Source organism: Mastomys coucha, unplaced genomic scaffold (genome assembly GCF_008632895.1).
Source record: "Mastomys coucha isolate ucsf_1 unplaced genomic scaffold, UCSF_Mcou_1 pScaffold20, whole genome shotgun sequence".
Lineage (NCBI taxonomy): Eukaryota > Metazoa > Chordata > Mammalia > Rodentia > Muridae > Mastomys > Mastomys coucha.
The window spans coordinates 67,707,086-67,734,961 of record NW_022196903.1 but is presented as its reverse complement, the minus strand read 5'-3'; the positions used below and the strand labels follow the sequence as shown (position 1 = coordinate 67,734,961).

General features: G+C 37.3%; 1 long non-coding RNA gene across 1 annotated transcript in view; it reads left to right on the top strand.

Moving 5' to 3' along the window:
• Positions 1-734: 734 nt before the first annotated feature.
• LOC116098181 overlaps positions 735-27,876 on the top strand; it is a 33,516-nt gene continuing 6,374 nt past the window's right edge. Inside the window, exon 1 of the long non-coding RNA XR_004121732.1 lies at positions 735-853. This is a non-coding gene — a long non-coding RNA (uncharacterized LOC116098181). The remainder of the gene's footprint in view (positions 854-27,876) is intronic.

Genomic DNA, 27,876 nt, shown 5'->3' with positions numbered 1-27,876 from the left:
TCATCTCTTTCTAATAAAACTAAAGGAGATTTATAGAGTAAATTCCCAATTTAAAGTTTTATAATAAATTTTTCCCCAAATTTTGGTGATGAGTTATGTTTTCTTCATAATTTGCCTTTTACAAATGTGCTATTCACTTTTCTTGTTACTACTCTTGAATACCCACCAAGAAACAATGCGAGAGAAGAAGAAGAAGTAATTTTGCATTACAGTTCTAGATAAGGTGGGAAAGACATCAAAGTGGGAAGACAAAGCAACAGGGACGTCAGAGATCTAGCTGGATTGAGTCTATCAATAAGCAGACAAAGGACAGGAAGGGCCTCACTAGAAAATCTCAAAGTCCAACCCTATTGACATATTTTCTTCAGTGATCTTTGATGTCTTAAAGGCCTCACAATCTTCTAAAACAGAACTAGCTGGTGGCCAAATGTTCCAACACTGTACATGCCAATTATTACAGTCCTAACTCCGTGCTCAAAGGAGCTACAAAGCTTATTTAGTCCCCAGTTTGCCAAACTGAAAAACTGAAACATTTCTATCCTCACTTTCCTGCCAATGCATACCATCCATTAAAAAGTGCTTATTACTAGACAGAGACATTCCTACTCTTCTCTACAGAAGGGATAGAGATCTGTGATCTCAGTCACTCTTTAATTTCATCATAATATGAGTGATGTTGCAGAGTTCTCATTGATTTCCTAGTCTGTCTTTACTCTAAGACACAAATGAATGAAATGCCTTTTCTTTGTTCACCTACACATTATATTTTCTGGTATTATTGAATGAAGAATGAAGGAAAAGGAGGACCACAAAATTTGTATTGTGATTACAGTCTGATGAGAAGAGAGACAAAGTAAGTAGAAAGTTAAGAGAAAGGCAATAGGAGGATCTTTAAATATATTGAAAAATACTTAGGCAATACTCTGACACATGACAATACTATACCCTTGACTATGGAACAAAATTGAATAATGGGTTTCTCTAAACTAGAAAGGCAAATAATTATTGCAAGGCTAATAAGTATATAAATAATAAACATTCCCAAATATTAAAAGAAAGGTCAAAGCCAAATCAAGGAGCTGTAAAAAATTAAGTTGTATTTAGCAGCCATTTGTGTGGAAATCATCTACTTGTAACCATGAGGACTAAAAATACTTAATAGACTTAGTAAATAGACAAGAATGAAATACTCAATTTTTGTGTAGTATATGTTCAAATCTGTGGTGACATCAAGAGAAGCAGACTATCATCATGAAAGAACAAGGAGGCCCATCTAACCATGTAGCATTATAAATGATGGTGGTCAAGAAGAAGGATTCTCTTAGAACTCTTAGAAATAAGAAAATCTTAGAACTGAGTGAATGGGAGTGCCTGGTAATGAAACCAGAACAGTGTGGGAAGTAGGGACAGCAGCTTCAAACAGCTGAAAGCAAAGCAAAGGGTAAGAGAGATACAAGTCCCTTAGATCTGTAGACCAGAGGGCACTCACTGGCTTAGGTCCTGGTGGTCCAAGTTACGTCACTAATTTCTCTTGTGATATTGACAAGCTGCTTGCCTTCTTCATACCTCTTTTGATACATAACATGAAAATGTTAGACTAGATGAGAGTTGAGGCATGGTAACTATGTCATAGTATTGTTTGTTCTTCAGAGGCTTGCAACCATAATTTTCCCTATTTCAATTCGCCTCTACACCCTTGCTACTCTAGAAACATGATCTTGAGTACTAAGAAGGGGCTATCAAGACAAGTACAGGATAACCAAAGGTGAATCTGAGGTATTTTAACTGGGAAATTTTACAGTCAACACTCATATTAAAAAATTTATTGGTCCCAAATTCTAAAATTTATTGATTTTTAATTGATACATGGTGGTGTGTGTGTGTGTGTGTGTGTGTGTGTGTGTGTGTGTGTACATATGTGTATCGTGGTATGAAATTTGATTCATGTATACATACAGAACCTGATAATGAATGTATTGCTATGCTAACTTAACCTCAAGGAACATTACCTCCCATTGCCATCTCAAGTTTGTATATTGTTGGGAATTTATTACTATGAGCATTAGACATGATGCATGCCAGCTAATGATGAAATGAAATCCAATAAAAAAACAAATACAATTGTGAAGAGAATCATATGTTTTGCAATGTTTTAAAAATTAAATGAATCTGCATGGACACTAAGGCATGCTTCATGCTTCTCAGATTATTTTCACTCCCATAAATGCTCTATATTTGCAGATATGATTTCACTACAAAACATGAAGTGTAATTTATAGCTTAATAAAGTTTACATCAATAGTTTTCGGGGCTAGAGTGAAAGGTCATCACTTCAGAGTACACATACCTCTTGCCTAGGGCCTGGGTTCAGTTTGCACGCCCCACAGGTTGGTCTAGCACCCTCCTCACAAAAATTTGAGCAGATCATCAGAGATGATAAGATAAATCTATAATTCCCCAAATTAAAACACATTGGTTATTCAAGGGTCTCCTCAATGGCCACTCACTTGGTCAGTGATCCAGATATAATAACAATGTGGTTTAAAAACCAATATTTTATAGTACAGGAGATACCCTTCCCGCTCTTTACAGAGTTCTGTGCTTGAGCATATCCTTAGATCTAGTTTTTTTCAAAAGATTTATTTTCAAAAGATTCCTTGCTGCTGTTGAAGAATAAAAAATAAGTCATTCTTTTGTAAGATATTCTAGATTAATATTCTGGACTTTATGTACTTCTATTTCTCATGTCTCCTATCAATTTAGGCATTTCTCTAGCTAATTTCTCTACTTACAGTTCTTAAGCATTTTGGAAGTTTCACCCTAACAAGGCTCTTCCCATAAACCTCTAGTCTTTTGTGTCATAAATAACTGATTCCTCCTCTTTCCTGATTCTGTAAACATAAGACTCCATTTTCCATTCCCACAACCCCCTCCCAATGTTGCTAATTCTTTCTCACTTTAATTCTGGCAGCATACTGAAAAATGGTATTTTATTCAGCAATATTCTTCCAAATTATCAATAGTGATTTAGTTGCAATAAAAATAAACATAAAAGAATAAAATTGTTTTTCATGGCTCATGTATGAATAGCAATTAAATGATATCTGCTGAATCTCCAGAGAAATTTTAATTTGTGGGCTTTTTATGGCACAGAAGATGTACAGTGTGCATTTTTCTCAGCTAATTTGATTACAGCATCTTGGGTCTGATGTAAGTGAACTTCTCATTGCAAGCCCTTTGGGACTATTGACTAATAGTTGTATATAACAATGCCTCATCTCTCTTCCTGGAATAGGAAGCTATTTATGACCTTGTTCTGATTATATCTTTTCTTATAAGTGCAATAGTGAATACATGCTGACAAATGCATGATAAATGTCAAATGTTTTTTGATAATCAGGTGACTAGGAACTTAAGCCATAGGAGGAGATGGAACAGTATTGCACATCTGCCTGCAATACCAACAACTTGGGAGGGAGAGGGGAAGGAATTAGGAAGATCAATGCCATACTTTCTTAGCAATTTTGAGGTTAGCATGGGCTACCTGAGACCTTGTGTTAAACAAACAAAGAGGTAAACAGTGAAATGAGTGTTTAATCCTTGTTGGACTTTTATACAGATACACTATTCATGAAAAATAGAATTAGTGTTTCTCTCTTTAACATTACTTTATTTGAATGTTTTCTTCTTTGTTTTGTGCTTTATTTGTGTATATCTAAAAGTACTTTGGTATTCTAGTTTTCTTTCTGATGCTGTAATAAAAACCAACACCAAATGAAATTTTAGGAGCAAAGAGTTCGGTGGGCTTATAGGTCAATAATCAAAGAAAAGCAAAGCTAGAGCTTGGAAGAAAGAATTGCATCAGTTACCATGGAGGAATTCAGCTACTGGTTTATTTCCTCTGTCTTTGCTTTTAATAAATTCCTGGTTCACTTATATAGGCATGTTACCAACCACAGTCGGCCATGCCCTCTCACAAGTGATTATCAATCAAGTAAATACCACTGTGTTTAGGTATGTATCCCATTTTTAAAAATTGGATTATCTGATTTTTTGATGTCTAGTTTCTTCAGTTCTTTATATACTTTGGAAATTATCCCTCTGTTAAATGTGGAGTTGATAAAAATCTTTTCTCTGATAATCAATTTTGTCCTATTGACTGAACCTTTCATCTTAAAGAAGCTTTTTGGTTTCATGTAGTCCCATGTATTGATTTTAGATCTTAGTGCCTGTACTGTTGGTGTTAATTTTGTTGAGAAAGTTGTCTCTTGCACCAATGAGTTCAAGGATAACCTTCACTTGCTCTTCTATAAGGTTCTGTATATTTGGTATTATGTTGAGGTCTTTGATCCACTTGAACTTGAGTTTTGTGCAGGGTGATAGATAAGGGTCTATGTGAATTCTTCTACATATTGACATCCAGTTAGACCATCAGCATTTATTAAAGATGCTTTATTTTTCCCATTGTATAATTCTGGCATCTTTATCAGAAATCAGTGTCCATAGGTGGGTGGATTTATGTTTGGGTCTTCAATTCTAGTCCATTGATCAACTTTTCTGTACTATGCCAAAATCATGTGGTTTTTATTACTATATTTCTGTAGTAGAGCCTGAAATCAGGGATGATAATATCTCCAAGATTTCTTTTATTACACAGAGTTGTTGTAGATATCCTGCGTTTTTTGGTTTTCCACATGAAGTTAAGAATTGCTCTCTCATGATTTGTAAAGAATTGTGTCCTTTGTTTGTTTGTTTGCTTATTTCCTTGCTTGCTTGCTTGCTTGCTTGGTTAGAGTTACACCAAAATATTTTTTACTTGTGACTATTGTGAAGGGTGTTTGTTTTCTTTAATTTCTTTCTCAGTCCATTTATCATTTGTTTATAGGAGGACTACTGATTTTCTTGTGGAGTTAATTTTATATGGGGTTACTTCATTGAAGCTGTTTATCAACTGTGGGAGTTTCATAGTAGAAATTTTGTGGATACACACACACACACACACACACACACACACACACACACACATATATATATAATATATATGTATTCATATATTATATATATATATGAATATATATATATATATATATATATATATATATATATGAAGATGAGCCAGGCCCAGAAAGATGAACATAGTATGTACTCACACAAGTTGATATTAGCTGTAATATAAAAGATAATCATGCTATAATCCATAGACCCAGAGAGGATGAGTTACAAGGGGGTCTGGAGTCAGAGCATATGAATCTCCCTGGGAAGGGAAAATAGAATAGATATCATATGTGGACTCAGGGTAACTAGGGATAGGAACAGGAGCTGTCAGGAGGATAGGAGGTACTATGATGGAGAAAATACTAGGAGAGACAACTGGAATTCTGGGGTATATTTAGAGGGTGAGTTACAAAATGTATTGCAATGTAAATATCCAGGAATCTATGAAGATGACCCAAGCCAAGACTCCTAGGAAAGTGGAATGCAGAGCCTGAACCAACTGTCACCTCTGTTCCCATGGAAAGATGGAGACACCAACCAAGAAACAAAACCTTAGACCTACAATTTGTCCTACCTAAAAGATGTGCAGGGGTAAAGGTAACAAAAAAATTATGTGAGTTGTCAGCCAATGATTGGTATAGCTTGAGATCCATGCCACCTGAGGAAGCCAATCCCTGACACTGTCTAGAGAGCTAGGAATCAAAGATGGATAGCCCAGTGACCCAGCATAGAACCAAACATGACCACCAAAAAATAAAAAAAAATAAAAAGTCAATGAAATGATTCCTAATGCTATTATTCTGCTATATTTGTAGACAGAAGCCTAGTATCATCATCATCAGAGAGATCACAGAGGCTTCACCCAGGGACTGTTAGAAATAGATGCAGAGACCCACTACCAAATATTAGGCAGAGCTCCAGGAATCTGTAGAAGAAATGGAGGGGACTTACAAGAGTTAAAGGGATTAGGAACACAAGAAAATCCAGAGAATCAACTAACCTGGGATAATAGGGATTGACAGAGACTGAGATAATGATCAGAGAGCCTGCATGGGTCTGACGTAGGACCTCTGCAAATAAGTTTTGGTTGTGTAGCTTGGTCTTTTTCTGGGACTCCTAACTCTGGCAGTAAGGCTGTCTCTGACTCTTTTTCCTGCAAATGGGAGCCCTTTCCCTCTTACCGTGTTCTTCATCCAGCTTTAATATGAGGGGAGATGACTAGTCTTATTTCAACTTGATATGCCATGTTTAGTTGATGTCTCTAGGAAGTCTGCCATTTCCTGAAGGGAAATAAAGGAGGGTGGATTGGGGGAAGAAAGTGGAGGAGACTTGGAGGAGAGTAGAAAGGAGCAAACTATAGTCAGGATGTAATATATGAGAGGATACATTTTTAAAAAGTTAACAAAGAAGCTGTGTTGCTTGCCAATAATTCTAACAATCACCTAAAACTGAATAAAAAAAATTCAGACAAACAAAATTCTTGTTTTCGCCATGTGCTGATAATAGCTATAATACATTTATGTATATAGGTAGGCTGGTGTAAGTGTAGGTAAAGTCTGAAAATACTCTGGACAAGAAAGTAAGAGAGAATAAGTAGGTGGTTCCCCTCTGTGCAAGCTGGGAGCAGAGACCCAGTGCTGGACCTGATCCCACAGAACACACACCCCAGTTACAGCTTAAACAAACACCCAGGTATTCAGACACATAAGCTTCACAGGTGAGACCTTGAACCCCACCCAGAGACTTTGCCTACCTAGACCTCTGTGACCTGGGGAAATAGATTCCCCACCCAGCTAGAGACCAGGGTGCCTTCCATCTCCTACTAGTGCCTGCCAGGAGCAGAGACCCTATCCCACACAGCCCAAACCTACCACAGTTGGGGCTAGACTCCCCAGTTATTCAGACTTCACAGACTTCACAGACTGGGAATAGAGCCCCGGCACGAGACACCCCAGTTACAGCTCAGCTCCCCAGGATCACAAGATCACAGGAATGACAGACTCCAGTCAGAGACAGGGAAGCCAGATAACACCAGAGACAACCAGATGGCAAGAAGTAAGTGTAAGAACATAAGCAACAGAAACCAATTTAATTTGGCAACATGAGAATCCAGTTCTCCCACCATAGAAAGTCCTGGATATCAAAAAACAGCCTTAAAACAAGATCTAAACTCTTATTTCATGAAGATGGTAGAGGACTTTAAGAAAGACATAAATGAGACTGGGCAGTGGTGGTGCTTAATCTCAGCATGTGGGAGGCAGAGGCAGGTGGATTTCTGGACTACAGAATGAGTTCCAGGACAGCCACGGCTACACAGAGAAGCCCTGTCTTGAAAAAAAGGCATAAATAACTCCCTTAAATAAATACAGAAGAACGCAAGTAAACAAGTAGAAGCCCTTAAAGAGGAAAAAAAAGGAAATGCATAAATCCCTCAAAGAAGTACAGGAGAATGCAGTCAAACAGGTGAAGCCATCCAGGATCTAAAAATGAAAGTATAAGCATTAAAGAAAACTCAAAGGGAGACAACCCTGGAGATGGAAATCCTAAGAAAGAGAACAGGAGTCATAGATGCAAGTATCACCAACAGAATACAAGAGATAGAAGAGAGAATCTCAGCGGCAGATATATAATACAACACATAGACACAACAGTCAAGGAAAATACAAAAAGCAAAAAACTCCTGTCTAAAAACACTCAAGAAATCCAGGACATAATGAAAAGACCCAACCTAAAAGTAATAGGTATAGAAGAGAATAAAGAGTCCCAACTCAAAGGGCCAGCAAACATCTTCATCAAAATTATAGAAGAAAAGTTTCCTAACCTAAAGAAAGAAATTCCAATAAACATACAAGAAGCCTATAGAACACAAAACAGACGGGAACAGAAAAGAAATTCCTCTCATCATATAATAATTAAAATGCCAAATGCACAGAAGAAAGAATATTAAAAGTAGTAAGGGGCAAAGGTCAAGTAACATATAAAGGCAGACCTATAACAATTACACCAGATTTCTCACCAGAGACTATGAAAGCCAGAAGATCCTGGGCAGATGTCATATAGACCCTAAGAGAACAAAAATGCAATACCAGGATACTATATCTAGCAAAACTCACAATTACCATAGATGGAGAAACAAAGTATTCCAAGACAAAACCAAATTTAAACAATATCTTTCTACTAATCCAGCCCTACAGAGGATAATAATAGGAAAAATCCAATATAAGGAGGAAAACTACACCCAAGAAAAAGCAAAAAATTAATCTTTTCACAACAAAACCTAAAGAAGGGAAACACACAAACATAATTCCAACTCTAACAACAAAATAACAGGAAGCAAGAATCATTGGTCCCTAATATCTCTCAACATCAATGGACTCAATTCCCCAATAAAAGGGCATAGGCTAACAGACTAGACATAAACCTAAGCAGGATCCAACTTTTGCTACATACAGGAAACACATCTGAGTCAAAGGCAGATAGTTCCTCAAAGTAAAAGGATAGGAAAATGTTTCCAAGCAAATGGTCACAGGAAACAGGTTGGAGTAGCCTTCCTAACATCCAACAAAATAGACGTTCAACCAAAAGTTATCAAAAATATGGGAAAGGTCACTACATACTTATCAAAGGAAATATCCACCAGGATAAACTCTCAATTTTGAATATCTATGTCCCAATGCAAGGACACACATTTATAAAAGAAACGCTACGAAATTTCAAAACACAAATTGAACCTCACAAAATAATAATAGAGGATTTCAACACCCAACTCTCACAAATGGACAGATCATGGAAATAGAAATTAAACAGAAACAGTGAAACTAAAAGAAGTTATGAACCAAATGGATTTAACAGAAATCTACAGACAATTGCACCCTAAAACAAAAGAATTTACCTTATTCTCAGAACATCGTGGTACCTTCTCAAAAATTTATCACGTGCTTGAACACAAAACAAACCTCAAAAGATACAAGAACATTGAATTAATCCCATGTATTCTATCGGACCACCATGGAATAAGAATGGTCTTCAATAGCTTCAAAAAAAAAAAAAAACAGAAAGCCCACATACACTTGGAAGCTGGAGAGCAGTCTTCTCAATGATAATTTGGTCAGGGAAGAAATAAAGAATTTAAATACATTTTTAGAATTCAATGAAAATAAAGTCACAACATACCCAAACTTATGGGACACAATGAAATCAGTGCTAAGAGGAAAATTCATAGCTCTGAGTGCCTCCAAAAGGAAACTGGAGAGAGCTTACGCTAGCAACCTGACAGCACACCAGAACAGTCTAGAACAAAAAGAAGCAAATGCACCCAAGAGGAGTAGACTGCAGGAAATGATAAAACTCAGGGCTGAAATCAACCAAGTAGAAACAGAAAGAACTATACAAAGAATCAACAAAAACAGGAGCTGGTTCTTTGAGAAAATAAACAAGATAAACAAACCCTTAGGCAGAGTAACCAGAGGGCACAGAGACAGTATACAAATTAACAAAATCAGGACTGAAAAGGGAGACATAACAACAAAAACTGAGGAAATTCAAAAAATAATCAGGTCCTTCTACAAAAGTCTATACTCAGCAAAACTAGAAAACCTGGATGAAATGAATGATTTCCTAGACAGATACCAGGTACAAGTTAAATCAGGAGCAGATAAACCATCTAGACAGCCCCATAACCCCTAAGGAAATAAGTGTAGTCATTAAAATTCTCCCAACCATAAGAAGCTCAAGGCCAGATGATTTTAGTGCAGAATTCTATCAGACCTTCAAAGAAGATCTAATACCAATACTCCACAAAATATTCTATAAAAGTGAAACAGAAGAAACCCACTCAATTCTTTCTATGAAGCCACAGTTACACTGATACCTAAACCACACAAAGACCCAGCAAAGAAAGAGAACTACAGATCAATATCCCTTATGAATATCGATGCAAAAATACTCAATAAAATTCTCACAAACTAAATCCAAAAACACATCAAAACGGTCATTCACCTTGATCAAGTAGGCTTCATCCCAGAGATGCAGGGATAGTTCAATATACAGAAATCCATCAACATAATCTACTACATAAACAATCTCAAAGAAAAAAAGACATAATCATTTAATGAGATGCTGAAAAGCATTTGACAAAATTCAACATCCGTTAGTGTTAAAAGTCTTGGAATGATCAGGAATTCAAGGCCCAAATCTGAACATAGTGCAAGGAATATTCAGCAAATGAGTAGCCAACATCAAACTAAATGGAGAGAAACTTGAAGCAATCCCACTAAAATTAAGGACTAAACAAGGCTGCCAACTCTCTACCTACCTATTCAATATTGTACTCGAAGTCCTAGCCAGAGCAGTTAGACAACAAAGGAGGTCAAAGGGATACAAATTGGAAAGTAAGAAGTCAAAATATCACTATTTGGGGATGATATGATAGTATACTTAAGTGACCCCAAAAATTCCACCAGAGAACTCCTAAACTTGATAAACTTCAGTAAAGTATCTAGATATAAAATTAACTCAAACAAATCAGTAGCCTTCCTCTACTCAAAGGATAAATGGGCTGAGAAAGAAATTAGGGAAATGACACCCTTCACAATAGTCACAAACAATATAAGATATCTTGGTGTGACTCTAACCAAACAAGTGAAAGATCTGTATGACAAGAATTTCAAGTCTCAGAAGAAAAAAACTGAAGACCTCAGAAGATGGAAAGATCTCCCATGCTCATGGGTTGACAGGATTAATGTATTTCAAATGGCCATCTTGCTGAAGCAATCTATAGATTCAATGCAATCCCCATCAAAATTCCAACTCAATTCATCATAGACTTAGAAAGAAGCTAAAACCATTCAGTGGGAAAGAAGACAGCATTTTCAGCAAATGGTGCTGGTTCAACAGGTTTACTGAAGAGAAGGGGGAAATAGAACCTTTGGAGACTATCTCCAGTAGATAGGCATGGACCCTGGTCAAGGGAAGAGGCCACCCACCCATCTTAAAGTTTTTTAACCCAGAAATGTTTCTGTCCAAAGGAAAAACAGAGACAAAAAATGGAACAGAGACTGAAGGAAGGGCCAACAGGGGAAGTACCCCACGTGGAAGTACATCATGTCTGCAGACACCAAACCTAACACTGTTGCATCTGACATCAAGAGGTGCTTGTGGACAGGAACCAAGTGTAGCAGTTCCTGAGGAGGTCCGGCAAGCAACTGACCAATGCAGATGCCGATGCTTAGAGACAACCATCTTACTGAACTCAGGGAACCTCTTAGGGGAGCTGGCAGAAGGACTGGAGGAGCAGAGGGGGATTGCAACTCTATTGGAAGAATAACATAGGATAGCCCCACCACCCAGTTCTCCCAGAAACTAGACCACCAACCAAGTAATGTACCTAGAGGGATCTGTGGCTCCAGATACATATGTAGCAGAAGATGTCCTTGCTCCAGGGAAGTTTGATGCCCCAGAGTAGAGGGATGCTGGAGCAATGGGGCAGGAGAGTGTGGGTGGGTGGAGGAGCATTCTCAAACAGACAAAAGAGAGGGGGGAAGGCAGATGTGGGATGAGGGGATAGCAGATGAGTAACCAGGAAGTGGGATAGCATGGGACTGGGGTTGGTGGAGCAGGTAACTGGGAAGTTGGCTATCATTTGAGATGTAAATTAATGGAATAATTAATAATAATAAAAGCAGATTATAAGATAGGGTGGGAGTAAGCCCAAAAACACATGGGATATGAAAGAGTAAAGGGATCTGGGGTGGACATCAAGCTCCAAGAGGAGGAGAAAAGGGAGATGTGAGGGACAGAGGGAAGAAAAACCATAAAAGTACAGCTTGTTTGAAAATGGCATGATGATTTCTAACATACTACATGCTGATTTTATAAAATGAAAGCATTTTTATATTAGACAAAGAGAAGGAAATTCCACAGAGGCAGGCCAAACTGAGGCTCCTTCTTTCTAGGCATGTCAAGCTGACAGCTGAGGTCACCATTATAATCTCTATCTACCAGGTGTCAAAACCTAGATTAAGATTTCATGTTCTGTTTTTTACTACAATCAGTGTCTCTACAACACAATTATTATTCTTCTGTTAGTAAGGCATGAAAATCCCTAATATTCATAGTAGTTAAATAAATTCCTCATAGTAAATATCATGGCCAGACTACATAATATATCTAAGCCCAATTTTTACTTACTTCTTTGATAAACCATTCCAGTATTGCATATAACTATCCTTTATTGGTTTTAGTGTTATCCCTCAGAAGGCATATGCATCTGAGAAGATATTAGTGGGTCCAATAATGCCACACACGTAAGTAGTGCAATTCTGAAAATTCTAGGCCATCATTTAGCAAGACCTGAAATTATAAACTCATCTGAGATATTGCAGGTAGCTTCTTCTTCCTCAGATGATTTCTCATCTTAAACACCCCACAGTCAACATAAAAGACTATGGGTAAGTCTGATGGCTGGAGGAAAGGTCAAATTAACTCCTCTGGTTGTCAGATACTCTCAGATATCAGAAGAGCATGGAAGGGATTTTGCTGATATCTGTCACTAGATGGAACTTCCCTTCACTGGCAAATATCTTGCTTTCAGAAGAAATCCCTAATTTATGGGACATTGATATTTACAATTTATTTACATTTAATAATATATTCATTATTGTTGTGCAAATCTAATAAAACTGCTTGAATATTAGTGAAATACTTCAATATAGCTATTATTTTATTTCTATAGCTTAGTAGCCCATAGTTATGTTTACTATGATGTGTACACCTTTTGATTTTACCATGGCTTCTGTAACCATTCATAATATTGACTATATTAGAGAATTAAAGCCTTAGTGAGTGGCATATCAACAGAATCAGAACAAATAACAGAATGTTTAATACAGTTGCACTTTCTAATCCAACTTTCATTAGCCAACATTCCAGAAAAAGACAAAAGATTGACAAGATGTGATTGGCACATGCTATTGAATAACTTAAACTGTTTCTGTTTCAATAAACTGTCTTATAATTACTTCAGATTTCCTTTATTTCATTAGAGTGTTATATCATTATATTTTTATAATTCTAACACAGAAATGGTGTGTGTGAGATAATAGAACAGAAAAGTACTTATAAATTTTGCCTACTTCACTTCTTTTTTCATTTTTTGAGATTATAATATAATTACATTTTCCCTTCCCTTTCCTTCATTCAAACTCTCTGACATACCATTCTCAACTCTCCTTCAAAGTTATATATAGTGTGTATGTATATGTATATACTCATTTATATACATACATATTTCTAAGTATAAACAACTCAATCTGTATAATGTTAGTTTTGTATGTGTGTTTCTGTGGTATTTTTACAGTTTTTAACTGTGCTGAGATGTTTATGTAAGCACAGACACTTTCTATGCTCTTTTTAAACCTAGTAATATCTCCACCCTGTTCATATAGAATGTAAGAGGAAGGGGAATAGTACTTTGCCTAAAAGTGACCAGTTAAAATGACATAATAATCTATAAAAAAAAAACATACACTGTAACATCTGCCAGTTATAAAGGAAACTAAGGCATGGACAAGACTATTAATAACTTCCTAATCCAAGAAAAAAGCGTGAGGAATCATTATATGCTGGGAGCTATGGCCGTAACCATGGCCTTGTGGAAAATTACCAGCTTACTCATACAGCCCTGAGATAATATGTGTAGTTTAACAATAAGAATATTTGTGGGTGTGGAGGACACTGTGGTGAATGGTTCCAGGAACTGAAGATTGCCAATGGCCTTCAGAAAGCCTCAGGCTCTTCCCGCCTCCCTTGAAGCTTCCTTTTGTTTTGTATTGTCCTCCCTGAGTGAAGTTTTTCAGAGCCTGGTCAGACCACTGTCTTGCTCTCATTCTTCCTGTCTCTTATCCCTCCCAGTCTCTCTCCCCTGCCCCAAGTCCCTACTGAAAGCCCTGAGGGTCAGGGCAATTATATATAACTATTAGTCAAAGATCCCAAAGACTTTGGGGTAAGATTTCATTACATGATATCCAAGGTGCTATGATACAATTTCCTTAGAAAATTACACAGTGTGTACCTCACATAGCCTTGAAATTTCTAAATTGCATGAAAGACTTGGTGTAACTGATTTCCATTTCATATATATTAAGAGAACCTGCATTCTCTCATGTGCCTTTTCCTCCCATTAAATGTACTTTGAAAGTGCTATTGCAAACAAAGTTATAAAGTCAGAAACACCACAGGGAAAGCTCAGATATTTATGTGTGATCTGTTTAAGATACTATGTATAGTATCTAAAAGTATTGCTTGAGAATTCTTAGATAATATTTGTTTGGTGGTGTTACAAAACACTAATACGTGGTTAAATAAAAGGAGCATAGAGGAACTGAAAGCTAGAGAATCGGAGGACCAGCTTGTCTTTAGTACTCAGAATAATCAGTTTAGAATCTCAATCTCCTGTAGACTAGATAATTTGGATTTGAATAATCTCTCCAGGTTCAAAAGTATAGGCCTGGTCCAAGGTGTCTGACATGAGAACCAAGGTTAATAGGATGGATGCTGAAACCCAATAAAAGATGTAAATAAGATATGTTCAAGTAACTGTTCATAACATGACAAGGTGGGGCTACCTCCAGCCAAGAGCTTTAAACCCAAATCAAAACAATACTGAAACAAATGCTATATTGCAACATCTAACCACAAAACCTCAGTGGGTTAAATAATGGATAGTTATTTCCTCTTCATCCCTAGTGATGTCACTGGAATCATTTTATTAAGCTTGGTTCAGCCGCGTTGCCCTTCTTAGCAGGTAGGTAGTTAAATAAACCTCTTTACTCAGGTTTATTCTCTGTGTGTCTCATATTTTGAAGGCTCTGAGGACAATTGTGACAACCTTTTAACAGTGACAGCAGAAGCTAGAGAGAAGAACTGCAGAATTATGATTAAACCCACTTTTGTATCATATCCCCCAATTTATGTCCCACTGACAGTGAGCAGAAAAAAGATCAAGCCAAAGTGAAGGGATATAAATTTCAACATTCTACCTTTGGTGGAAAAGACTTACCTATAGCACACTGAAGATCATGGAAACAGAAAAGTGAATGTGGTAGTTTGAATGTGGAATGGGACCCTCAAGTTCATGAATGCTCAGTGTTCAGCATGTGATGCTTTCTGAAAGCTATAAAGCCTCTGGAAATAGGGCATGGTAAGGAAATGTGGGATCCTAAGGTTGAGATTGTGTTAAATTCGGCATGGGTGCCCCACTTGCAAAGAATCAGGAGGGAGATCACTGCAAATTGCATGAGGTTTTTATTGCCAGTATACTGGAGTCATCCTGCATTTAGAGCAAAGGTGACCCCCAGAAACAAAAGCACACACTTTTTATATTTTTCAGTACATAGGTTTACAGCATGAATTGGTTATCTTTCATTGGGGGAACCCATTGTCTTTTGTTCTCATTGACCTCTGTGCCCCAGGTGAGGAGGAGATACAAATTGAGCGTAGGAGGGGTGGGGGGATCCACGCCTTACTGGGGACGTTTCCTGGAACTGGGCTTTACTCCTTAAATTAGGGCATCTCTTGGGGACTGATGTTTGCTCAGTAAACCTTCTGAAGCTCTGTCTTTAGGCTTAATGGCCTTTTCTTGCTCCTTAGTATTTTTATGAGGTGTCCCTGTTTGCTCAATTCTTACAATTGGAGATTATGCCAACCTATGGTTCTAATTTAGTTTACTTTTCCACCTGTTCCTCTACCAGTGAATATGTTTCACCTCATGCTCCAGCATTCATAGAAGAAACATCTGCCTTGCCTTCCTCTGTGATGGGCTGAAAGGCCCTGAGCCAAAGCATCCTCCTGCTCCTGTCGTGCACATAGCACCAAAAGGCCCAGTGCATTAAGAAACTTAGAAACATAAATGAAGCTACCACAGGAAGGATGAGGGCAGAAGTCATCGGGTGATGCTCTAGCACTTCACCATGACAGGATTCCAGAGTCTCCTGAAGTAGTGAGCAGTTTCCAATCATCCATCCTGCAGAATCTTCTACATTCAGGCTTTCTGAGCCCCTCTCATTCCTGAAATTTGGCAGTATTGCTTTTCTTTGTTATTTTAAAGAATAATACTGAAAAACTCCTTTTCCTATTTCTGAATACACTTTTCATTAAGAAATATGATTGATGCAGTCTTCTCATTCTATATATATTAGCTGGGGCTTGCTTTCCTCTTAAGTAAAGAGGATGGCAGAAATGAGAGAAATGGATTCCATGGACACTGTATTAGACCCTTTCCTTTGTAATTCTTCTCTGTCATTTTCTGCTCTTTCTTTAGACCTTTCTTAGCTTCCCCCTTCTTTACAATATTTTTTACTTTCATCTTCTTTCTTCTCAAAAAATTCTACCTCTACACTCTATATGATCCTTTATCAATTTCCTCACAGTTTTAATACAGTTTTTTCACTTTATTCACTCCATTATAACTTGCTTTCTACTAAATTTTATCTCCTATGTATCAAATCATAGTTTCTTTTGCTTCTTTTCCAAGGATCTCTGGAAAGCTAACCAAATGGAAGAAATCCTTGAGGTTTTATTTAAATTTGATATTTTTCATAATTATAAATATATGAAAACATATAAAGACTCAATTCCTTATTCCCCATAGTAGATGGACAACCCAGTCTGGCCAATTTTGACTATTCTTAGTTCAAAGAAGGAAACAGCCCAGATTGCAATGTCTAGAGAGGCCATTTTAAATGTTAGCAAAAGCTAAGTTATACATATAGAAAAAAATAAGTCAAAACAGTCCTAATTTCCCATGTGAGTTTTCATACACGCACACAAAGCAAAACAATAAAGCAAAGTTTGTTATATCTTAAATTGGTCTTCATGGCAAGTTTATAGAGACTCCTTTTCAGAGAGATGTCAACCCCTATTACCTCTGTTTTTCTCCCTGGAAGAAAGAGCCATTCTACCCCAGTCTGTCCTTGAACAACAACAACAACAAAAAAAAAACAGAATTAATTATTGCCTTGGACCAGGAACCCAGGAACCTTTACATTCACCTTCACATATGAGCTATAGCTTCTTCTATAATAACAGGTCCCTGAAATCACTACTGTTAATCTTAAAAATCATGGGCTAAAACTTCAAAGATTTCTTCAAGCTAGAAAGTCTTTCAAAACATAATGGTGAAATAAAAAAACCCACCCTTTCCTTTGCTTCCTTTTCAAGATACTCAGCAGGAGCTAAATTAATGGGAGAATTCACTGGAGTAGCAGTATCTTTCCTTGGTAAATGGCAGTGCTATGAAGGATAGAAACATATTGCCCCAATGGGTACCAAAAACTTAGAGATGGCAGTGATGAGCATAAATATTTCTTTGCTATAACTTGCTTTAAAATATCTTCACTCTCAAACTTGCGAGAGCCCCTAAAATGATATTTCAAAAAGAAAATCAATAAACCTGCAAAAACTCTACTTGTCCTGAAAGGTTGAGCCCCATCTGCTATTTCCCAGGTGCATTCTCTCCATCTCTCTTCGACTTCTCTCCAGCCACTGCTCAATCACCAGGATGAGACAAGAACTTCTCAGTGTTAATCAACAAAACTCAGGCTTTCTCTGGAGAAATCAACCCTCCATTTCTAAAGCCTTTCACTTCCTGCCTACTTACCTGCTTTGGTCTATGCAAAGGTATTTGTTGTCAGTCCTGTGTATATATACAATTTGTGCATGTGTGCACGTGCATGTGTGGTTTGGGTGTGTGTGTATGTGTGTTGTGCATGGGTATATACTGTGGCAGGGAGAGACTATGAGCTAGTATCAGTCATTAATGTTGCTCAATGTTCTAGTTTTATTTCAGTTTATATGAGAGAATACCCTGACAATACCAGGTTTTGGGAAAGGTCTTTATTTTATCTCGCAATTCTATGTTATAGTTCATTATTGTTGGGAAGTCAAGATGGCAGAAACCTTGCAGAATCTACTCACATCACATCTTGTTAAAAGCAGAGTGATTAAATGTACGCACACTTAGTACTCCATCCCCCAGATATGATTACGGGCCAACACAATCTACACAATCTCTCATCATTGAGACTTCTTTCCCAGGTGATTCTAGATAAATTATTTAACTAACAATATTAATTAAGAGCCTTATCAAAGTATCAGGACTAAAAGGCAACCAATATTTTTGTAGAGGACATAGAAAGAATCTGAATCAAGGACATGAGCCTCAAATAGGCTTAGAGCATCAAATAGGGACTTACTGAGTGCTGAGAAAGCAGTGCTCTGTTACAGCTATTTCATTACCTCTTGTGTGGCTCCCTACACCCACTCTGTTTGCCTTGTCCTATGAAGTCACTAAGTCCCTGACTATCTTAGCTGACAATCTCAAATGCGGTTCTTTACTAGTCTATACTCCATTACAAATGAAGCCTGATGCTTTTTTTTAAAGAACCTTCTCTGCATTTTCTGGGTGTGCCCATTCTTCAAGCCATCTCCCAGTTGTCACTTCTGCAGGAGCTTATAGCTGAGCATACCGCATGGCAACAGTGTGTCTTAACCTTGCCTAGTCAGGTCCTAAAGGAACAATATCATCTTGTCTTTGTGAATGACAGATAGAACTCTTATGCACTTCTGTGATAATATACTGTGAACTTACTGACTTTGTTGCACAAGCTATATCCTAATGCTTTAAGGTATGGCTGGGAAAATCTACTGCATGTCTTTTTGGAAGTTCTGTCTTCTTATTTTCTTTACTCAGTTTTATTTGAGAACCCTAAAACTATCTGAGAGTGGCAGATTCTTGGCATTTTTGGTTGCTTGGATTCAGAGTCCTTGTTGCAGCTCTTCTAATCACTAATGAATGTTACCTTTTCCACCTCTGCCCACTGAACATCTTACTTTTTTCTCTACTAACTTCTTTCTATCTTTGTTAAGATTTTGAATTCATCATCTCTTGATATTATAAAGTAGTCAGACTGAGTAATTGATGAGGAATAAATGTGTATTCTCCTTAAAGCTCAAAGGCTGCAAAGGGTAGTACTGGTAGGTGAGGTCCTGCTTCCTGATAGGACTCTTCAAGACCATATGGTGAGACAGAGTCCTGCTCATGACTCCTCTTTTGTTTAAAGCCGCAGTCTGCACTCATTAAACCTAATCACCCCCCAAATTCAACTTTCAAATAGACAGTAAGATTGAACTTTTATCCACCAAATATCTTAGCATGAAGATTAAAATTTGATATCAGTGTTGGCAAGAACAATTAAATTTTAGATTTCATATATGTTTGCTGTGAGCTTAAATGACAACATTTGTTCAAAATTTTCATTTACTTCTTGCTTCCCTCAGAGAATGAGAATATCAGAGGAAACAGAGCTCAGGGCTTAACATCTGATTAAATCTGAGACTCCGTACTTTTGCCTGTTAAATGTGTGATTCTGAACATTTCAACATTATTGAAGCCTTTTTCCTTTGTGTAAAACCTAATATATGTAATGCTTACTTTTCCAATCTCAAAAGATTTTTGATGAACCAACCAATTAAAAAATGTGAAGGTTCATTATATGCTATCAAGTACATTATACATGGGCATGTATCTCTTAAATATCAGTTATTAATTTATGATTTACAGAACTATGATTAATATGTGTGTGTGTGTGTGTGTGTGTGTGTGTGTGTGTGTGTGTGTGTGTATACATAAGTGATCAACTTCTATTGACTCAGAAGCCATGAAAGATCTCATTTTTTATGCTCATGGCCAGCACACATCAAGACCTTTGATATGTTTTATATACCACTATTATTCAATAGTAATTTTGCCATGTGATAGAATACATGTATTATATAGTTATAGTCCTTAGATTTCAGGGCAATATGCACCCCTACAATGACTAAACATTTCGTATTTTGGTAAGGAAGAAAAGAAAATCTGGTAAATTAAAGAAAATTTAAAAGACAAATTGTTGCTAGTTACATTATTTTTCATCCAAATTCATACATTGAGATGCATGGAAAGATGATTGTATTTAAAAACAGGCTCTCAAACAGATAATTGATTTGAAATCAAAATAATAGTGTCTATAGGTTATGTAGGATGGACATTTCTCCACCAAGGTAAGTGACATCTTTGGAAGAACTGGGAATTAGGATGCTGTGGGCACATCTGAAGACATGGAAAGAGGCCTGCTCTCTACCAGCTAAGGAGAGAACCCTCAAAGAACCCAATTATGGCAAAACCTTAATCTCGAATTTCTAGAATTGAGAATGGTAAGAAAATCAGTATTTGTTACTTGAACTTCCCAAGTCATCATTTTTATGCATCCACAGAGTACTAATACACCTAGGCAGAAGCCTAATAAATAGTAGTCATCCTGATCTTTAGTTGGTGCCATGTATAACACACATAATACTCCTTCATTGTATTTTTGAAGAATATCAAATGTAGAAAATATAAATCACAAAACTCAGTGGAATTGGCAATGACACAATGAAGAAAATACCCATAAAATTGTTTTAGGATACCAGCAAGTCAGATCCTATGTGTGTGTATGCAGTATGTATGTGTACACGTGTATGCAACATGTGTGTGCATGTGTATATGTGTGCAATATGTGTGTGCATGTGTGTATACATATACACTGTGTACATGTGGAGGTAAGAGATAACCAGTGATTGTTAGTCCTCTGGTCACCTTCCAAGATGACCTCTAACTTGCGTGGAACTTTTTTGCATGGGCCAGGTTAGGTGATCCTAGAATATTGAGATATCCACCTGTCTCTACCTCCCATCCTACTGCCACTGGGATAAAAGGCAAGCACACTACACTCAGCTTTCAGTTGGGTGCTGCAGAGCCAAACTCTGGTCTTCATTATTAGGAGATAAGCACTTTTCTGCCAGACATCTTCTCAGCCCAAGATGTTTCAGTTTAGTTAAAGCAGACAACAACTAGCAGTTTATATTTTCACAGTTGATTTAGGCTATGGAATTTGTCTAGCAAAAGCTGAAAGTATTGCTTAGTTATGGACTACTTGAATAAAGGTGAATTCCAGATGTAGAATTAATCATATAGGATGCAACAAATAATGAATAGAAATTCAAATAAAGAAAGACATTCAGGAGTCACTGAGAAGCAAACCTAAGATGAGTCTAGGTCCTGCATAATTACACAGTGGTAGTGAAGTTCTTAGCACAAATAGACACTGTGTTCCTGGTAATAACAACCATATCAGCTCATTTCTGCATACTTTGCTATAAAACTTTTCTTTCTGTCTCTGCCTGTGTAGCTTATCTTCAGATATCCAAAGTCATACTGAATATCTTCCATTACAGGTTAGAGATGATGAATATTTTAAATCCTAATACTGAGAGAAATCCATCTTAGAGTTCATAGATGCTCAGTAAATATTTCTCAGTGATGGCATAAGAGAATAAGTAGATAAGACAACATCATTTTTTCTCCTATAATCATACTCATTGAAAGGGAAAACCATCATAGACTAGAACAAAAAAGAAAATACAAATGGAAGAGATTAAAGGGAAGAGATTAAAGGGACCTTGTACTTCTAAAGGGAGGTAGGGATGCACCTAATCCTAGAGAGACTTGATGCCCCCAGAGTGGGGAATAGCCAAGGGGGTGGCCAGCCTCTCAGGGGTAAAGGGGAGAGGAGGTGGGGGAAGAAAGAACTCTATGAGGGGGACCAGAAGGGGACAACATTTGGGATATAAATAAATAAAATAATTAATAAAAAGAAAGAAACTCAAGAACATGAAGTAATATTGAGAGCCAGTATATCTTCATAGACATGGTCAATATTCAATAGTCACACCAAGATCACAACTTTAGGAGATTTAATACAAAGCTTGAATGCCATATGATTCTGTATTTGTAGATACTATCCAGAAGCCCTGCTGTGATTTTTGTAGACAAGCTCCTGTCTATGGGCCTTCCGTGATCCTGATGTTTGAAAGTAACTCTTCTTTTTTTCCAAAATAATATTTTTATTGATTCTTTGGAAATTTAATTTCATCACCACAATCGTATTCACTTCTCTATCCTTCCATGCCCTGACACTGGTGACTCCCCAACAATATAATTAATTAATTCAATGGAATAAAGCTAGTTTAATTTGTGTTGACCATATACTTACTGAAGGATGTTTAAGCTCCCAGTAGCCCACCCACTAAAGAAATCTTTAGTCTTTCTCCACCTGGACCTCAGCCAGAAGCCATCAACAGTAGAGAGATACACTTCAGCTTGATTATCACAATTTTTAAGGTTTCTCTTTCTCATCCCTTTTTAAGGATGGCTTCTTTCATAGACTGTTATTTTCTTGGGAGGTTTTGGGGTGGAGGTTTTGGGGTGGAGGTTTTGGGGGGGTGTCAAAGAAACCTTCCATGTCACACTTTCTCTATTGTTCACCTGCAGTCATCAATATTCCTACTAAAGTATCTCCCTTGCATTTTATAGTCAGCTGGAGGCTTGGATTATGGGCTTCCTCATGGTTTCTAGTGACAGCACAGACTGCAAATATGACACCCAGCTACAGCAGGATCACTGCCCTAGATAAGGTGCTCAGAAGTAGCCTGGAGCACTGAGATCCAAATGGCCTCAGGAGATAATACAGGCCACTCAGATCCAAATGGTCCCCAGTGTCCACAAGGCCCAAATATATCAACATAACTTCAGGCCACAGTGCACTATCATGGACATCTGCAGGGCCCTTGGTAGCATAGGTCACAGACATTAACACAGACTCCCAGGTGCAGTAGGACCACAGATCCAGACATGGCCCTTGGTAGCTTTAGGTACCCTGACATCATCATGGGCTCAGAAGTGCAAGCCATTCACATCAATATGGCTCCCTGGGATGGGGCAACATGGCCCGTGGACTTTAACATGTTTTTATGTAACAACATAGAACATATCCATCTTGACAGTGTTAGGTGGTAATGACACCAATAACACAGGTCACAGACATTGACTAGACCCCTCAGCCACATCAGGATGACGAACTACACATGACATCATGGATCATGGTGGTCCTTTGAGGAGATGCAATCAAGGAAGGGAACTGTTCCTCATCTCAGGGCTCATTGTCCAGAGTCTGGGTCATCTGGTAGTCCAGCTAGGACCCTGGGTCATCCTAATCTCCAGGCTGCAGCACACTGTCCCACCAACCCCACTGGGCAACAAACTGTTCCACTGACATCCTCAGACCTCTCTGACACCTGTGACTGCCATCATATCTCCATGATATGGAGGGAGGAGGCAGGGTGGGCTTCAGCCAGTCTGGCTTCCACTGTCCTAGATGCAAAATTAACTCTTCTTATTGTTCTTATAGTTGTTTATGTCTCGTAGACAGCTATAATCCCTTGCTGAATCACTGACTGCTCCAGAACCACACCCATACACCCCTGCAAAAGTGCATGTTGATATTTTAATGTATTTAAATACAATCACTTGGGCCAGTGAGCTATGTTAGCAGATAAATAGGTATCTCACCAAACCTAAAAATGACTCTCACAAATTGTTCTATGGCTTCCAGATACTACCCATTAGAGACAAAAGGTAACACACACACACACACACGTACACACGAGCACACACGTACACACGAGCACATGCACACACATGATAATAATTTTAAATATAATCACTTGCTAATGACTACTTAAAGAAACCTTTTCTAGGATATAAAAAAAATCCGTGACTTTATTTGAGATCCTAGAAAAAACAGCATTTAAATGACATACAAAATGTTTGTGGTTCAAACCGCTGATGCATGTGTCTCTAAAAGACAGAGGCATTATAAATTCTACAATTAACCTACTCTCAGCTTTAAGCTCCTCCCTCCATGTCATGGAGATATGATGGTAGTCACAGGTGTCAGAGAGGTCTGAGGATGTCAGTGGAACAGTTTGTTGCCCAGAGGAGTTGGTGGGGTAGTGTGCTGCAGCCTGGAGCTTAGGATGACCCAGGCTCCTAAGCTCAACTAAGTTGTAAAATATTGCTATGGTGAAATTTTCTTTCTTGACTTATAAACATTGAGTTTGTAATTCTCTGCATTTAAAATGAGTGAAAACCTGAAGGTTCTATGATTATACATTTCCCTCTCTAAAACCTTCTGTATGTGCTACACTGGGAATTCACACCTAGATATTATGAAAAACTTATTTGTGAAGGAATTGTATTTATTTTTGTGTAGATTATTCAAATACTATTTTTATTCTCAGAAAGTCCAGGGCATTCATATGATGTATATTGATCCACTGCTACCTCCCTCCAACTTCCCTTATCGCCTCTCGCCTTATTTCTCTCCCAACTCAGTGTCCTTTTAAATTTCATCATGTGATTGATAACCCCACATAACCTCATATAAAACTAGTGTTTCCATATGCACATGGCATGTGCAATCTCCCAGCATCCAAGTCTTTCTCCCTCAGCAAAATTAAAATATATTCTATTAGGAAATTTTGTTCAGAAAGTGTTGGTCTCTGCTATGTAATATATAACATACTAATTTTTTATTGGATACACAGAAAACACTTTAAAATTTTACTGAATATATTTTAATAATACTATTTTGAGACACAGATAGATTAGAAACAAGTTCCACGGAAGCTTGGCAGTGACACAACAGTCTTCAAGACCTTGTGGGATTTCTTATTGTTATGGCACTAAAACAATTATACACAAGGGTCCTCCTCCACAGGCATTTTGATTGTTTTATTTTGTTTATTTGAAAGAGATAAGTATCATTAAAATGAATAGCATGTATGAAATAGTAAGGAATCAAATAAATATTAGTAAAAACAATGTGAAGGTATCTCTAAAGAAAACCACCACCGAATCACAACCAACTTGAAAAATTCAAGAAGCTATTTCTTTAAAGGGCAATGTGTTTAATTAAATAAACAGATTTTATTGTGAGCACAAACATGACTTTCCTTAATTTGCATAAATTATCACTTTTAAAATATTTCAATAAGAGGAACACACACTGACTGTGAGCTGATACATGCTAGCTGAGTTACTTCAGTTAAATTTTAGAAAGCTGTGATCATTACAGTGCTTAATAAACATTTAAATAAAAGGAAGGAAGTACTACTAGGCATAGCTTAAATTCCAATATGCACAGAATCATACTAACATTTTAATAACCCTTTGTTTTCCAGTTATCCTGGAACCTTCTTGTATTCACAAATTGTAGGATATGACAACATTCTTGTTTGGGGTCCTGGAGTCTTAAGATCAAATTATATCCCTATCTTTTTCCACTGTAGTTTGTTTTCTCACATGGTTTTCATCCATTTTCTTAGCTCAACACTTCACAGTGTGTTATGTGTCTACAGAGAATTAAAAGAGGTACCCTGTGTCATTTTTATTTCCCAAGAGAAATAACATCTACAATCCAGCTCATGTTGGATCAGAGGTCCAGCCTCAGGTCTCACTCTCTCCCTTCTGTAATGCATGATTCCACATTCTTGCTTTGAGTTAAAAATAGAAACCTGTAGCTGAGAAGTTGCTCAGTGTGGAAACTGCTTACTCTTCTTCATAAGGAACTGAGTTCAGATCCTAAGTACCCACAAAAAAGCCAAGCATAGTAGCAGGTGTTATAACCCCAATGCTGGATTGCTGGATCAGAGAATCGTAGAGTTAACCTGATCTAACAGCCTTGAGAGACAAGTGCACGTTTTTCAGGGTAGAGTCCTTGGCTCCTGGGGTACTGTGTGCCTTTCAGGGCCTGAGAAATTGAGGCATTCCCTCAGACAGTGAACCCTTCAGGTTGCCTTGGGATTTTTTGTTCCCTAGAAGTCAGTGAAGCATATGGTAGCTTGATAGGACAACTGGTCTTAGACATTAAACATATACTCTGTAGAGCTTGAAAATATCATTGTATCCTGAGAAACTACCACTGTTTTGATTCTGGCAACCACCATTATATTCCACTTCTAATAAGGATATAAAAAGTCTGTTGCTTGAATAACCTGATCTCAGCTTCGGTCTTTCGGATACCTCTCCAACCTGGCCTAATAAAGATTCCTTTTTCATCAGCCATATCAGGTAATCTTGGGTCAGTAAGTGCTGGAGCTTACAGGGGCAATGATAGGAGTATCCCTCTGGTTTCCTAGCCAAAGAAGTGAGCTCCAGTTTCAGTGAGAAGTGGTCTTTCAAAAAATAAGATAAGGCTGTAGAGATGGCTCAATAGTTAAGAACACTGATTGCTTTTGCAGAGGACCAGGATTTAGTTCCCAGAAACCACATAGCAGTTCACAACTGTATACAAATCCAGTTTCCAAAGGCCTGACATCCTATACTGACCTACCTGGATACCAAGCATACATGACACACATAAATACACACAGGCAAAACACTCAGACAAATAATAACATAAAATAAAATAAATCTGGAAAATATTGATCTAGAAAGACTCTCAAGACTTGAACATCTGGCCTGCAAATACTCAAAGACACATACACACACTATAATTAAAACAAAAAAAAAAGATAAGGAAAACACATGCTGTGTGTAGATAAGCATACTGAAGGAATTGGGGTGCCAATGTAATTCCAAAAATTTAAAAGTTGAGAGATACTTACTAAACACACACATCCATTTAATTATTGTTATTTAAAAATTGAAATCAATATATTACCTTTATTTTAATTTATGTGTTTTATACTAACTACTAAGTTTTTAGAGCCATCAACAAATGAGTCATGTGGATCTGGACCGATGTCTACAAGGAAAACAAAGCATTATACATTTTCTTTTGACCTATAAGTCATAAAATATATTTACAATGAGTAACCAAGAATAATGATAAGAACTTCTGACAGTTCCCAAATTCAAACTATCATTTTTCTATCTCTAGGGGAAGGAGCATTGATTTCATTTCTATTTTTATGAAAACTAAAGTTTTTTTGTACAATGCCTAAGATAATCTAATGAATCAAGAAGTAAATAACTTAGTCTTATGTCCATTATTTCAGATACAAAAGTCTTTGGGACAATTTTATTCATAATTTTGATATGTATACATTAGAGATAAACAGTACATTTTTTCTTCATTTTCATCCATTCTATAAACACCTAACCCTCCAAATAAAGACTGTCATAGAGACATCAGTTTCCTTACCTCTGCTTGCCCAAAACTGAAACTGAGTAAATAAATCTAAATTAGTCCTAATATAGGATATTTTCTACCATAACTTGAATTTCAATACACAGAACTACATTGTGAGAAATCAAAGAAAGGTACATTTTGTGTGTATGTGTGTGTGCATGTGTGTGATGCTCTGAGCTAAATTCATATTAAATTTAATTAAGGTATATACTCCATTAATCCTGACCATGAAAAATAGCTTTGTATAATACAGACAAAGAGAACCATGCACACTTTCCATGAAGAAAAAATACAGTTATGACCAGAAGCCTGACCAGAATAAATAGTACAAGGTATTTGGAAAACATTTCTTGTCAGAAGATTCAGACTTTGTTTGACTAAAATGCAACTCCTTCGAACCTGCCCAGTGTTTCTACTTTCTACAGCACTCTTACGACACTTTCTTTCTCTCCTCCTTCCCCTCTCCTCCCTCTTCTTGACTCTCCCCTCCCACTCTTCCTTCTCCTCCTCTTTCCCTTTCTCTTTCTCTCCTTTGTCTTTCCTTAAATGTGTATTGCAGCCTGGATATACAGCTAATGAAATACATATAAGAATTACCTTCAAGGAACCCCAGTAGAGTTTATATACTTAAAAAAAAAAAGATCTGACCAATATACACAAACTGTGTACTAACAGAAGTTTTAAATTAAAAGCTGTTTCTCAGCCGGGCTGTGGTGGCGCACACCTTTAATCCCAGCACTTGGGAGGCAGAGGCAGGCGGATTTCTGAG